The sequence below is a fragment of the Oncorhynchus masou genome, chromosome 28, assembly GCF_036934945.1.
Source record: "Oncorhynchus masou masou isolate Uvic2021 chromosome 28, UVic_Omas_1.1, whole genome shotgun sequence".
In the NCBI taxonomy this organism is placed as follows: Eukaryota; Metazoa; Chordata; class Actinopteri; order Salmoniformes; family Salmonidae; genus Oncorhynchus; species Oncorhynchus masou.
The window spans coordinates 42,115,135-42,130,072 of NC_088239.1; the positions used below are offsets into that span (position 1 = coordinate 42,115,135).

At 42.0% G+C, this 14,938-nt stretch overlaps 1 non-coding gene across 1 annotated transcript; it reads right to left on the bottom strand.

Annotated features, from left to right (window-relative positions):
* Positions 1-5,359: 5,359 nt before the first annotated feature.
* On the bottom strand, positions 5,360-5,412 carry LOC135518672 (U7 small nuclear RNA). The gene has a single exon (XR_010452209.1). It is a non-coding gene; the product is annotated as a U7 small nuclear RNA (small nuclear RNA).
* Between the last annotated feature and the right edge of the window lie 9,526 nt (positions 5,413-14,938).

Genomic DNA, 14,938 nt, shown 5'->3' on the forward strand with positions numbered 1-14,938 from the left:
TAGGAAGAGAGAGAGTGTATGGTTGTCTGACCAGGTCAGGTCTACAGGGCATTGGAGAGAGACACGAAAACCACAAATGTACCCTCTAGCCTCTCTAATTTTCTTATTTAAAAAAGCACTAATACATTATATTTATTCTCCTGGGTAAACTAGAAAGTGTCTGTTTAGGAGTGTAATTTCCTTGGTAAGTGAAAAATGATGGGTCTCTATTTAGAAATTGGAATGGAGACGACAAGAACAACAACAATCACAACAGAATCATTGGTCAAGTCTCAAAGACACCTTAAAATGTTGCATTGAACATTTCTAAAAAGATCAAGAAAATGCACAGTTCCATGAAAGCTCAAATAAGTACTCTGGGCTCCAAGAAGTTGGTCGATATTTAAAAAAAAGGCAAACGACTGTCTCTCATCTCCTCGCGTAGTTGCAGCGTTTGCATTTCTATTGTCCTCTCTCAGCCCTTTCTCTCACCGTATTCACACACAAAGCGAATTATCAAATGTGCTCCAGTCCATTCAGAAAGATATTGAGTTTAGATTATCTTCAGTTGTGCTGTACACAGCATTTTTTGGGGAAAGGAAAATTACAAATAATAAGGTCCGTCCCTCAACATTCTTCTCTTAATATAACTGCTATTCTTGTAGCTTTTATGTTATGTTGTTTCAAGCAGAACTGGTTGCCAACTCTGAATGTAGTAAGATTTAAAAACGTTTAAACACGAGAATTGGGGAAGATAGCTATGGTTGTATCTCAAATGCCACCATATTTAGTTTATAGTGCATTACTTTTGACCAAGGCCCATAGCCCTGAATAGGGAATAGGGTACCATTTCAGACAACCCCAGTCTTCCTCTGTGGGCGGATAGGATCATCGTTCGCGGATAGGATCATCGATCCTGTTTTCCATTTATTGAGGAGCAAAAATGGTTTGTATAAGTGCTTGACATGAGAAGCTGCAAAAAACAATGACATGTTTATTTATTTATCTAGGCAAGTCAGTTAAGAAAAAATTCTTATTTTCAATGACGGCCTAGGAACAGTGGGTTAACTGCCTGTTCAGGGGCAGAACAACAGATTTGTACCATATCAGCTCGGGGATTCGAACTTGCAACCTTTCGGTTACTAGCCCAATGCTCTAACCACTAGGCTACCCTGCTGCCCCTGTAAGTCATCGGGGTATGTTTGGAAGTGAGACACAGGAGCTAAATTGGTGTTTGTGTGTACTAGGGCTGAAGGTCTCAGTGGCTTGGCTTTGTGAAGGGGAAACTATGTGACACTGTGACTTTAGGGTATCCTCTCTCTCTCTCTGTTTGTCTGTGTCTGTCTCTCTCCCCCTCGCTTTCTTTCTATGTATCTCTCTCTGTGTCTATGTGTTTCTGTCTCTCTCTGTCTCTCTCCCTACCTCCCTCCTTCTCTCTCCATCTTTTTTCTTTCCCCCTCTATTTTATCTCTCTCTCTCTGAATCACTCTCTCCCTCTCTATCTTTCTCTCCTCTTCCTATTGACGAATACACTGTTTCTCAGTCCATTATTCCCTGTTCTACCTTTTGAGCGATTTCACAGTACCCTGAGTTATTGAAATTATTTAAGTTGCAGATACAAAAAGAACAACCCCCACCCACCACACACACACACACACACACACACACACACACACACACACACACACACACACACACACACACACACACACACACACACACACACACACACACACACACACACACACACACACACACACACACACACACACACACACACACACTTCTTGAGAGCCACACTGTCTGCCTGAGTAGCAGCATATGTTTGGTAAGAGAATAAACAGGTATTTCTTAATCCTAATGTACTGTAGGTAAGCTGATTTGTGAGAGACTGAGGTTGCATCCCAAATGGCACCCTATTTCCTATATAGTACACAGGCCCTGATCAAAAACAGTGCAACATAAAGGGAATATGCTGCCATTTGGGATGCACAGACTGAGTTAGCTAACACAACGGAATATCGAGTCCGTTGCACAACTGAATGCATTCAACCGAAATGTGTCTTCAGCATTTAACCCAACCCCTCTGAATCAGACAGGTGTGGGGGGCTGTCTTCATTGTCACTGAGGGAGCAGTTGTTGTTGGTTAACTGCCTTGCTCAAGGGCAGAATGGCAGATTTTTCCACCTTGCCGGCCCGGAGATTCGAACCAGCAACGCTCCTAGCCGCTAGGCTACCTGCTAACACGCTCCCACTGAGTGTATAAAGCCCAAGGGGAAGACGTGTAACATCATAACACGCACAAATGATCAAAAGTCTTGTGCTCGAATTCTTTCATCAGTAGTTCTTCATGTCAGGCTTTCGTAAAACATCATGCACCTGTCTAATCCTGTTTAATACTTCTTCAAGTCTTCAGTCTTCATTCACCTGTCAGTCTAAGTTTACGTGGCCAAAGAAATGATCTGCTGATCTGTCCAAAAAGAGACATGCAAATATCGAATTTTATGAGCCTGGTGAAAGATAATTATCGCAGGTCTTATAACCCATTATGACTGCCTCATGTATAATGCATTATATTGTACATGTATTTAAAGTGTTACCAGTGTATGTACTGTAAAAGCAAATCTTTTCTCTCCCTAATCTCTATTTCTCTCCCTATTTGCTCATGTATCTTCGCCTCAGATCCTCCAGAGGTGGTCAGGTGACGATCGAGTTAGACAATTGTGCTGAGGCGAAGCTCATGAACCATTTGATCATCAGCACAGGGTCAGCTCAGCACCAACACCTGCTACAGAAGATGTTGTTTTGAGACATGCTGTGGAAATAGCGTTTGATGCTTTAACTACTGCTGTTTTTCTAACCTTGGTGGTTCTTGGTGGTTCGGATGAGGCCTGGGCGAGGGCGAGGGGGGCAGCCCAGTATGTGTCTGAGGAGACGAAGAGGGGCGAAGGGTGTTGGTGCCCTTGCCAGACGTGTTGATTAGTTGGAAGATGCCTGGTTGGAGGGGCAAAGGGGCACCCCTGCCAAGGCAGAGAATTAATCATCAGCCAGGCGTCCAGACCAGCCCCTCCTAAATAATACATGGGGTGCATTGGCGTCCCACCTCCATGCCACACACACACACGCACACCCTGTCTCGCTGAGGTCCTGGAAACCCCTATTTTATATGGTCATTTAGCAGAACAAAACCACATATCCAAAGCGACAGAACTGTAAAATTGACAGTGACATACTGTATATTCAGTATAGCTGGCCCATATGGGAATCAAACCCACAACCCTGCACCATTCTCTTACTAACCCACTGAGCCATTGAAGCTACACATTAGCTCGGGCCTGCCCCATGCTTCCTGCTGTGTAGTCACTGTTCTAACCCACGCGGCTGACCGTCTCTCTGCAGGATCCAGGGTAATTCAGGGAAATGTTTGGTCAGCTGCAGCCAGGTCTGGTTTCCTCCCCTGTTCCCTCTCCTCCCCTCCTCCACTCGTCTCCTCCCTCTCTCAGTCTGAGATGATAGAGCAGGTGTTGGGAGCACAGCTTAATGGGTTCTCTATACCATCTCTCTCTCTCATCTGCTCTGAAGATTCCCTCTCTTCTCTCCACAACATTAAAAACCAATTTAAAAGTGATTAAGCCCTCACCACACCAACATACTGAAATAACCTTTGACATTAATTTGTTTGAATTTGGGAGGTTGGGAGATATTGCTTTCTGTTGTGATTGATGTGTCTTGGGCCCGAGGCAAACAACAAATACACACACAGACAACTTTCTTTATCCAAGTGTACTTTAAACAGGTTTGTTTTTGCTTTGTGTTGCAATATACCGTAGCTTGAGAGGATTAGCAAACGTCCGCGCTGCAACTTTTCCTTAAAAGGAAAAAACTGTTGAGACTTGCTGCCAAATTCTTGTCCGGTATAATACAGTGAGACCAACACTGGAACATTTTAACAGCATGCACCTCATGTGTTTATTTCATCTGTGAGTGAGCTGCTACTGGGGGCAAGAGTGTGTGTGTGTGTGTGTGTGTGTGTGTGTGTGTGTGTGTGTGTGTGGTGGTGGGGGGAGGGCTGGGGCGGTGTCTCTTAGATCGGGTTGCATTTGAGTATCCTTCCTCATATCACATAGCCTTACATACCGTATGTTTAGTTATATCGTGTGATTGGCCAATATTCTATGACACACCATATCGTTCTCAGATTGATTGACATTTCCAGTCGTGTTGCTTTCTAGGGATTTTCAGACACATCTTTAACTAGGCCACTTTTCCATTATGGCAAAGCTAGGCAATGGTTATGGTAGTAAAATAAATAAAATCATTTGCCCCACAAGACGTTACAGCTAAACATAGAAAACCACTCTGTAGCTAGACAGGTTAAGAGGCAGGTAGACCGTTTCTATATAAACAGCTCAGCAGATCACAGGACCTAAATATAATAGGCCTGAAGCAGCTCTAGCCTTTACCTCAGTCACTGGTTACATCCCAAATGGCACCCTATTCCCTATATAGTGCACTACTTTTGACCGGTGTCCATCGGGTGCCATGTAGGGAATAGGGTGCCATTTGGGACATAATCTACAGTCATATCAGTTCCTCTTAAAAATAGACCCTGTGAATTTCTGCTTTTTTCTGCTCTGCCCCCAGGGAGACTGGGTTATTTCTGAAGCTTAAACATGACTATTTTTACTTGGAAACTGTCATGACAAGGTCTCCTGATTTAAAATGACTCTCAGTCTCGTCTCCAACATCTCTCTTTCTCTTTCTTTCTAACCCCTCTCTTTATCTCTCTCTCTCACACACCCAGTCTTCTCTCTCTCCCAAACACCGCCTCGCTCTTCTTTTCCCTTCTCTCTTCACCCTCTCTCCTTCCTTTTTCCTCTCCCTCTCCCATGATGTGCAGTCGTTCAGCTCAGGGCAGAGGGTAGGGAAGGATAATTACACCTGAGATCTGGCATTGATCCGTCATCATAATTCTTACCTGCTTCCACAGCATTACTCCACAGCAGTCATCACCACAGCTGGCTCGAATGGAGGGGGGTGGGGAGGTCAGCTCCACAATCCTGCTATCATATGCACATTATAAACCACGCTCACATTTGGCATATTTCAGCAGTTTTTCAATATCTATTATATACACTGTATCAACATAGTCCACGCATATGTTCACTCTTCAGTGCCATCTCCCACATAAAAAATACCATAGTATACTATGGTATAAATACTATAGTATTCTCTGTATGTTTTTTCTGACTTTACTGTAGTATTTACTGTAGTGTTTTTGCGGACTGTTGTATACTGTAGTATTTACTGTAATGTTTTTGTGGACATTACTGCAGTATTTAATATAGTGTTTTTGTTTTACTATCTTTGACATAGAAGTGGAGGCTTTCTCCTTCAGAAAACCTACTAGAGAAATATTAAAAGAGCACATTTTCCATAACCTGTAGGTAGGTAGGACTGGGGTCTGAACGGATAGTTCAGACCTTCTACTCTTTTCTATAACCTGTAGGTAACACAATATTTGATCTATACTTAGCACGTAGGTTTCTCACTTCTGGGTGGCACAAATTGGGATATGGGGTAGGGGAATGGTCAGGGTATATGCAAATGTAATATTGTAGTATATACCAGTTAAAAAAGTGTAGTATTTTTGCAGACTGTATTGTTTTGTGGACATTACTGTAATATTTACTACAGTGTTTTTTCTGCAGATAATACCATAGTATTTAGTACTATAGTATACTACAACATTCCATCGTAAGTACTACACATTATCGGGGGATACGAAAGTGTGTAGTATAGTATTATACAGTATACTACAAGTTACTAGAGAATTCTATAGTAAGTATTGTAGTATTCTATAGTAAACTGTCATTTTTCATGTGGGCTTCTTTAGTCAATTCCCAGTTACACAGATGAACATAAAGGGGGATGGGAAGGTAAGCTCCACAATCCTGATACCATATTCACATTAGCAGAACAGACCATGCTCACATGTTAAGCATTTCAGGAGTTTATTCTATCTCCACTACATCTAATGGTTTCATTTTGGTCCACGCACCACAAGTTCCAAGCGCCAAGGTTTTCGAGAACTTTTTTTGAAAGGAGTTCTCTACACCCACCAGTATTCAGTGCCATCTTCTTTAGTCTATCCATCCACTTCACACATGCACATTCTGTTTCTATGGACAAACGCATAGTCATCATGGAACCCGAAACCCCTTCAGATCCTTCAGTGTTTAAGAGGATCCGTACTGAGAATGCTGACTGAGAATGCTGCACCACACGTGACCCCAGTAACTATAACTCTAGTCATGAACTGTAAGGAACTCTTTGGTGTAGGAACATGATTTAGGAACATGTTGACCCCTAGGAGGTCATAAAAGGGGAGGTGAAGTCTGGAGCACAACATTCCTCTGCGTCCCAAATGGCACCCTATTCCCTATTTAGTGTACTACTTTTGACCAGAGCCCAGACGTGCACTAAAAAAGGGAATAGGGTGCGATTTGGGACGCTAGATGATTCACACGCTCATTCCCCTCATAGAGCACTCTTATAAATGCCTAGTTGTTATGGGCTCCTTTGGTTCTTCACTGAGACTATGAGAAGGGTCTTTGTCTAACTTTATCTAATATCTGTGAGACAAACTTGCCTGGGGGAATCACGAGAGATATATTTCATTAATCCTCCTTACTCATCAAGTCTCTTCTTTATTTCCTTTTCTTTTCCCGCTGCAGTGATGAAAGTCTCCAAAACAGCCAGGAGCAACAGCTCAGGTAGCTTGTCTACAGGAAATCCAAACCAGTTTTAAAGCAGTCAGACACTTAAATCATAGACAGAGCTAAGGTGAGCTACTAGTCACAATCACACTGCAATGTGCTGAACCTCTCCGAACACTCAAAAGCAAGAGCTCAGTCATGTCTCCAGGTAACTGTTACGAAGGATACTTTCAGGAAACCCAAACCTGTTTTAAAGCAGTCAGACACTTAAATCATTCCCCTGGCTACCTGAGTCAAAGCTGAGGTGGGAGAGGAGCGCTTAGGTGAAGTGAGGTGAGTTACAGTACAAGTAAGACATCACAACCAACCAGCATTGTATGTGTCTGAGAGGCAGATGTTGAAAACTAACCAAGTCTAATTTTGTTCTTAATGATAACCAACAACATGGTTCTGTAGCCTACTATAAAATACTGTTTACTCAGAGAATATGCCAAAATAGTTTTAATACTCCCTTGAAATACAGACTGAATTATGTTATGGTTCACTATTGTTTTGAAACCAATTTTAAACGGAGCTGAATTCAGGTATGATTTCCAGGCTTGGAGAAATATAGAAAAACGTGTGCTCATTTTGTAGGCTATTACAACAGTGTTCCACAAATGGCCATGTTTCCCTGTTCTGGCACTCTGTCTGCTAAAGCCATCCACTCTCCCATTATCCATCCACCAGGCTCTGTTTAGTGTTAAGGGTGTTAGGGAGTGGGTGACACCCCATAAACACCACACTCTAGAATTAATTCAATTAAACCTTTGTGTTTGTTTTGCTCAGCCTCGTTTGTTGCATTCATCACAATGTGCAAATCAAACTTGGCTGGAACATACTGGTCTTTAACAATGTCATGAAATGTGAAAATAAAATGTTAATTTTGGGACTGTAGACAGTAGACTGACAAGCGTGCTGTTTCATGTCACACTCACATGTGCATTCACATGTGTTCACTGACAAATTAGAGTGACTGCCCCTAAAATGCAACTAATCCCTTTGAAAACAGCCTATGTGGCATCGATATGAGTCAAAAACATTTATTCTAGTGTCAAAATTGACTACAAAGTGTAAATAGGATCATTTTGGTCATAATGTCAGTCTCCTTGTCACGCCTTGGTCTTAGTATTTTGTGTTTTCGTTAATTAGTTGGTCAGGCCAGGGTGTGACATGGGTTTAAGTTGTTGTATTTCGTAGTGGGGTTTTTTAGTTATTGGGATTGCGGCTGAGTATGGGTGTTGCATAGGTTTGGCTGCCTGAGGCGGTTCTGAATCAGAGTCAGGTGATTCTCATTATCTCTGATTGGGAAGCGTATTTAGGTAGCCTGGGTTTCAATTTGTATTTCGTGGGTGATTGTTCCTGTCTCTGTGTAGTTTCACCAGATAGGCTGTAATTAGATTTCACGTTCCGTTTGTTGTTTTGTATTTTGTAATAGTTATTTTATGTATCGCGATCCTTCATTAAAGATCATGAGTAACCACCACGCTGCATTTCGGTCCGACTCTCTTTTGACAAACGAAGAACGTCGTTACACTCCTCTGAAACTGAGTTTGGAACCCCAGTGCATCACACCAAATAAATTAAGATTGTGTTTGGATTTCAATTAGGTCAACAAATCCTGCCCCCTTTTGACAAGCTCCACGTGCAAATCGCCCCTCCACCCACTTCGCTTCCCTTCATTGAATGAGGCTCTTGTTGAATGGGGCTCTTGTTGTTTCATCGCCCCCAACGCGTTCAAAAGATCACAGGCCCTATATGGATTGGCCGTGCCTCCACAGCCAACGTTCTATGGTTTCCATGCCCTGCTGAACTACCTAAGTATGCGGGCGGTAGGGTTGGGGAGTAACGGAATACAAGGATAACAAAGAAACGGTAACTGTAATCAAACCATATGTGTTTGATGGATCGCGGGAAAAGAGCAGGAATAGGCTTTTGTAGGCTACAGTCCAAGCTCTGTCTTCCATTGGTGCGACTGCTGTCGGCATCCAAAGATGATCCAACTTTAATAAATGTTTGGAGGTAAGGATGACAGCAGTGGTGTCGTCTACAGCGATACGGGATATCACTTATGATTGAAATCTGCATAGCGCATTGATGTGAATCACACTGCTGCTCTCTCATTGAGCTATTCGCACCTTACGGATTGTGGCTGTTGTGATAATGGTTCAATTCAAGAAGCTGCCTATCAATCATTGTTTTTGAAACCAGTGGACAGACAGAGAAAAATGTGCTCTTGCAACAGCTGCATAGTGCGGCTCCAAGCCTATGGAGTAAAAGTGGGGCTTTTATTGCTCAATCTAATTCATGCTGATAAAATGGACACACAAAACTTGCACACTTAGACATAACGGGGCAATCTGTAGTTGCTACATACATGTTTTGACTTATAAAAAAAAAGAAAAATCCTGAAATTAATATATGAGTGTATATATATATAAAAAAAAAATATATATATATATATATATATTAAAATAATATATAAAAATGCATGCATATACAGTTGAAGTCGGAAGTTTACATACACTTAGGTTGGAGTAATTAAAGCTCGTTTTTCAACCCCTCCACAATTTTTTTGTGAAACAAACTATAGTTTTGGCAAGTCGGTTAGGACATCTACTTTGTGCATGACACAAGTCATTTTCAAACAATTGTTTACAGACAGATTATTTAACTTATAATTCATTGTATCACAATTCCAGTGGGTCAAAAGTTTACATACACTAAGTTGATTGTGTCTTTAAACAGCTTGGAAAATTCCAGAAAGTTAAGTCATGTCTTTAGAAACTTCTGATCACATAATTTGAGTCAATTGGAGGTGTACCTGTGGATGTATTTCAAGGCCTACCTTCAAACTCACTGCCTCTTTGCTTGACATCATGGGAAAATCAAAAGAAATCAGCCAAGACCTCAGAAAGTTGTAGACCTCCACAAGTCTGGTTCATCCTTGGGAGCAATTTCTAAACGCCTGAAGGTACCACGTTCATCTGTACAAACAATAGTATGCAAGTATAAACACCATGGGACCACGCAGCCATCATACCGCTCAGGAAGGAGATGCGTTCTGTCTCCTAGAGATGAACATACTTTGGTGCGAAAAGTGCAAATCAATCCCAGAACAACAGCAAAGGACCTTGTGAAGATGCTGGAGGAAACCGGTACAAAAGTATCTATATCCACAGTAAAACGAGTCCTATATCGACATAACCTGAAAGGCCGCTCGTCAAGGAAGAAGACACTGCTCCAAAACCGCCATAAAAAAAGCCAGACTACGGTTTGCAACTGCACATGGGGACAAAGATCGTACTTTTTGGAGAAATGTACTCTGGTCTGATGAAACAAAAATAGAACTGTTTGACCATCATTATGTTTGGAGGAAAAAGGGGGAGGCTTGCAAGTCGAAGAACACCATCCCAACCGTGAAGCATGGGGGTGGCAACATCATGTTGTGGGGGTGGCAACATCATGTTGTGGGGGTGCTTTGCTGCAGGAGGGACTGGCAAAAGCATACTTCCAAAGTTGTGGAAAAATGGCTTAAGGACAACAAAGTCAAGGTATTGGAGTGGCCATCACAATGCCCTGACCTCAATCCTATAGAACATTTGTGGGCAGAACTGAACAAGCATGTTCAGGCAAGGAGGCCTACAAACCTGACTAAGTTACAACAGCTCTGTCAGGAGGAATGGGCCAAAATGTGGAAGGCTACCCGAAACGTTTGACCCAAGTTAAACAATTTATAGGCAATGCTACAAAATACTAATTGATTGTTTGTTAACTTCTGACCCACTGGGAATGTGATGAAAGAAATAAAAGCTGAAATAAATCATTCTCTCTAATATTATTCTGACATGTCACATTCTTAAAATAAAGTGGTGATGCTAACTAACCTAAAACTGGGAATTTTTACTCAGATTAAATGTCAGGAATTGTGAAAAAAATGAGTTTAAATGTGTTTGGCTAAGGTGTACAGTGGGGCAAAAAAGTATTTAGTCAGCCACCAATTGTGCATTTATTTTTAACGTTACAGAATTCGTTCACTAGGCAATAATCTGAGGCGGCGCTCAGACATAAGCAATATTTCTCTGCTATGTTGGAGTCAACAGAAATACAAAATTACAACATAAATATTCCCTTACCTTTGATGGTCTTTGATCAGAATGTAGTGGAAGGAGTCAAACTTACCCAATACATCGTTTGGTTTCAAGTTGTGTGTCTCTGTATTAGCATATGCTAACAGCTTCAGCTGAAATGCACCCAAAATTACTTCTGGTCACGCACAGTTGCGCATCAAAACTTCAAAATTACATATTATATGTCGACTAAACTGGTCAAACTAAGTGCAGATACAAGCTTTAGGATGTTATTAACATACAAAACAATTGGCGATTCGACCGAAAGAACGCAACTCTTCTCAGACGACCTGGAACAGAGGAATAGCCTGTATACAATTGCGCCAGGACGCACAGATATTTTCCCGTGACACGTCACTATTTTGCCTGCCAACGGGTCAAAGCCCGCGGGATTTTCCCCATTACTCGCTCTATTGAAAGGACACATCCCGCCGAAGACACAGAAACTGATTCCAGATCCGTAGCTGGTTGGGAAGGGTGGGGGCGATGACGTCAAAGTTGGCCCAACTTTCCTGATGAGAGAGAGAGTTTGGGAGAATGGCTGCGCTGTGAGTTCTGCTTTACATACAGACATAATTCGAACGGTTTTAGAAGCTTTAGAGTGTTTTCTATTCAATAATTATTATTATATGCATATATTAGCAATTTTGGACAGATTTTCTTTCTGTTTACTATGGGCACGCAATTCCTCCAAAGGGGGCAGTATTGTGCATAGCCTTACGCAGGGGGACACGTCTGGCACTGCAGGATTTGAGTCCCTGGCGGCGTAGTGTGTTACTGATGGTAGGCTTTGTTACTTTGGTCCCAGCTCTCTGCAGGTCATTCACTAGGTCCCCCCGTGTGGTTCTGGGATTTTTGCTCACCGTTCTTGTGATCATTTTGACCCCACAGTGTGAGATCTTGCGTGGAGCCCCAGAACGAGGGAGATTATCAGTGGTCTTGTATGTCTTCCATTTCCTAATAATTGCTCCCACAGTTGATTTCTTCAAACCAAGCTGCTTACCTATTGCAGATTCAGTCTTCCCAGCCTGGTGCAGGTCGACACCATAATTTACAAATAAATTCATTAAAAATCCTACAATGTTTTTTCTGGATTTTTTTTTCTCATTGTGTCTGTCATAGTTGAAGTGTACCTATGATGAAAATTACAGGCCTCTCTCATCTTTTTAAGTGGGAGAACTTGCACAACTGGTGGCTGACTAAATACTTTTTTTGCCCCACTGTATGTAAACTTCCGACTTCAACTGTACATGTTATTCAATCATTGCACCCACACTGCTCGCCCTCCTCACCGAGCGTCCGCGTGGCCAGGCATAGGTTCAATTTGTCATGCTCAACACGCTGCAAGTCCGGCCTCTCCTTTCTCCTCATTGGTTTTTAAGAGCATATACCCACGTGCCATCTCCTCATTGGTGTTTAGGAGTATATACCCACGTGGGTGATTGAAAGATGAACTGACGTCCACACTCCAGTCGGTTGTAGAAATGCTGTTAGCCACCAGCATTTCTTGAAGAGCAAGCCAAAAAATGTGGCTAAATCAGCAGGTGCAGTTCCCCTTTAAAGAAGCTGAAGTGACAAAATATTTTTCAAATATAATGAATCAAGCTGGTAAAGAAAATGTATTACAGCACTCTCATTGGGAATCCTCAACCATCATTTCTTTCCAGAACATGTTTCTTTATTTAATAATATAATGATATTTGGAAGTCAGAAATTTTTTGAGATAAAATTTAAGTCCCACTTCTCATCCCGTCCCCTCCAGACGACTAGTCTAGATGATTATCATTATCTTCATGCATTTATATTCATCCCCCAATCCTCTAACTGAGTCTTCTGTAGCCTAAACCAGCCAGGGAACCAATAAGCTCTCAACAGAAGAACTCATGTGATTATGATTGCATCCACTTCGTGACTAGAATCTGCATACTTGGGTGGCAGATAAGTGGATACACAGACTAGACTGTCTTCTCTCTCCCCCTCTACAGTCCTCTTGTCTCCTCTCTTCAACCGCCCCCTCTCCACTCCTTTCATTTCCTCTCTTCCTCTTCTCATCTCTCCTGATTGTCTGTCTGTGATTAAGTGGCAATAGTAGCAAGAGGCTAAAGGATGTCATTAAACACTGAGGAGCCACTGAGGAGCCGTTCTGGTTCAAACAACACAGTGCCCTACTGCATGGTAATGACAGCTTTGGCCAATCAGGATAAAGACAATTAGACTCAAATAGAAATGTCTGATCTAGTCAGTCTCTTTCTTTAGTAACTCACAGTAAAGCAGGCTACAGACTCGTGTAATAGAGACCCAATACAATTGGCATATTAGTATTGTATTTAATTTCCCCTTCTTTCCAAGCTCTCTCATTATTCCACAACCTGACAGTCAACCACCCATGCCTTTTCTTTCCAATCAAACATCCCTGTGGTAATGAACTATTTAAGACCGACTGACAGATATCCACTCTTGGTTTTCTATCTGAGATATACAGCGGAGTCCAACCCAGTCTGCCGACAGGGAACAGTAAGATTGACACGGGATTGTCTTGTCAATTTGTGTAATTACAGTGATGGGGCTGTGCGTCATATATCTGATGAGGCAGCTGTACAGTGAGACAGAGGGGAGAAGACAGGGTTAATGAGAGGTTAAAGGCCTGTGTGTGAATATTCTCGCTCTCTCGCAGGGGTGTCAAAAATAGAGCCTCGATATACATTAAAATGACTCGGTGTAGAAATGATAATGGACCTATATTTATACCGTTTCTTTACTGTGTCCAGCTCACTAATAATCACAAAAATGAAAGCTAGACAGTCAGGGATCGTCGGAAATTCCCAAAACGCTGGATAGAGGACTATTTTGGGCTAATTTTGACAGTGAGGAAATAACTTTAAAATTCAGTGCGTCCTTCGGGACCTCGTTGAAGACCAAAATTGGTTTGACACCCCTGCTTTAGGGGTTTGGCTGCATCTGCAATCATTGATTTTCTGTCTCATGTCTTTAAGGCAATTTGGAGGAATTTACATTTTATTTATTTAATGCCCCAATCAGTTCAATTCCGTGTAACACTGAATTAATAGGCTTTGTAAGGATAGACTATCATCATTTTTATTGATTCTTGATTATGAATAATTGGTTGTAAACTATAAAATACCATAGCCTCCACTGAAATAACAACGGCCTTTCTCATGCCGTACAACACAATCAGTCACAGGATTAATAAATCATGTTTAAAATAACAAAATTGGTTATCTTTATTTCATCAACCGATTAGTCTATTCTGTCACTAGGGATGAGATCTCATAGTTATGAATGAACTAGCACAAATAAATGTACAATTCCTCCAATATGTATCATGCAGCTCTGCTTTCCTGGACAGATAAACCTAGTCCCTTGACTAAAAAGCCATTTCAATGGAGACTCTCCATTGAGCAAGCTTTTTAGTCCAGGACTAAAATCAATCTCACCCCATGCCTTTTCCTGGGACATAACCCTCTCTTGTACATTTTCAGATTCCCAAGAACTCCTTATGACCAGTCTACAGGGACAGAGCTCAGGGGAAGGTCAGATGTCATATTCCCTCACAACAGCTTTTCTTCAGATGCCCACAGCCCTCTAAAACCACTTAGCACAGAGAGAGAGATCATTACTGATTTAGAAGGGGCACACTCAAAATTTTGCCTACATGTATAGCTAAGCCCATGGAGGTAAAGCAAGATAAGGTCAGTGGTAGCTAGTGGGGAGTTCAGGAAGTGTTTACCCCACAGTGAAATAGACCCTGGGGATTAACCATTACAGATTTAGAAGGAGAAACACACTATGTCAAAATGTATTCCAGCTAAGACAGTGGAGGTAAAGCCAGACTAGCGTCGGGTGGGGCAGTGGTAGCTAGAGGGGAGTTGAGGAAGTGTTTTTACAGCACAATGAAATGGCCCCTGGGGGAAGAGACCATTACTGATGTACATGTTGGCCAGCTCCATGTCAAAATGGATTCTAACTAAGCCCATGCTGGTAGAAAAGGGTGGGGCAGTGGTAGCCAGGGGGAATTCAAGAAGTTTTTACCCCACAATGAAACAGCCCGAG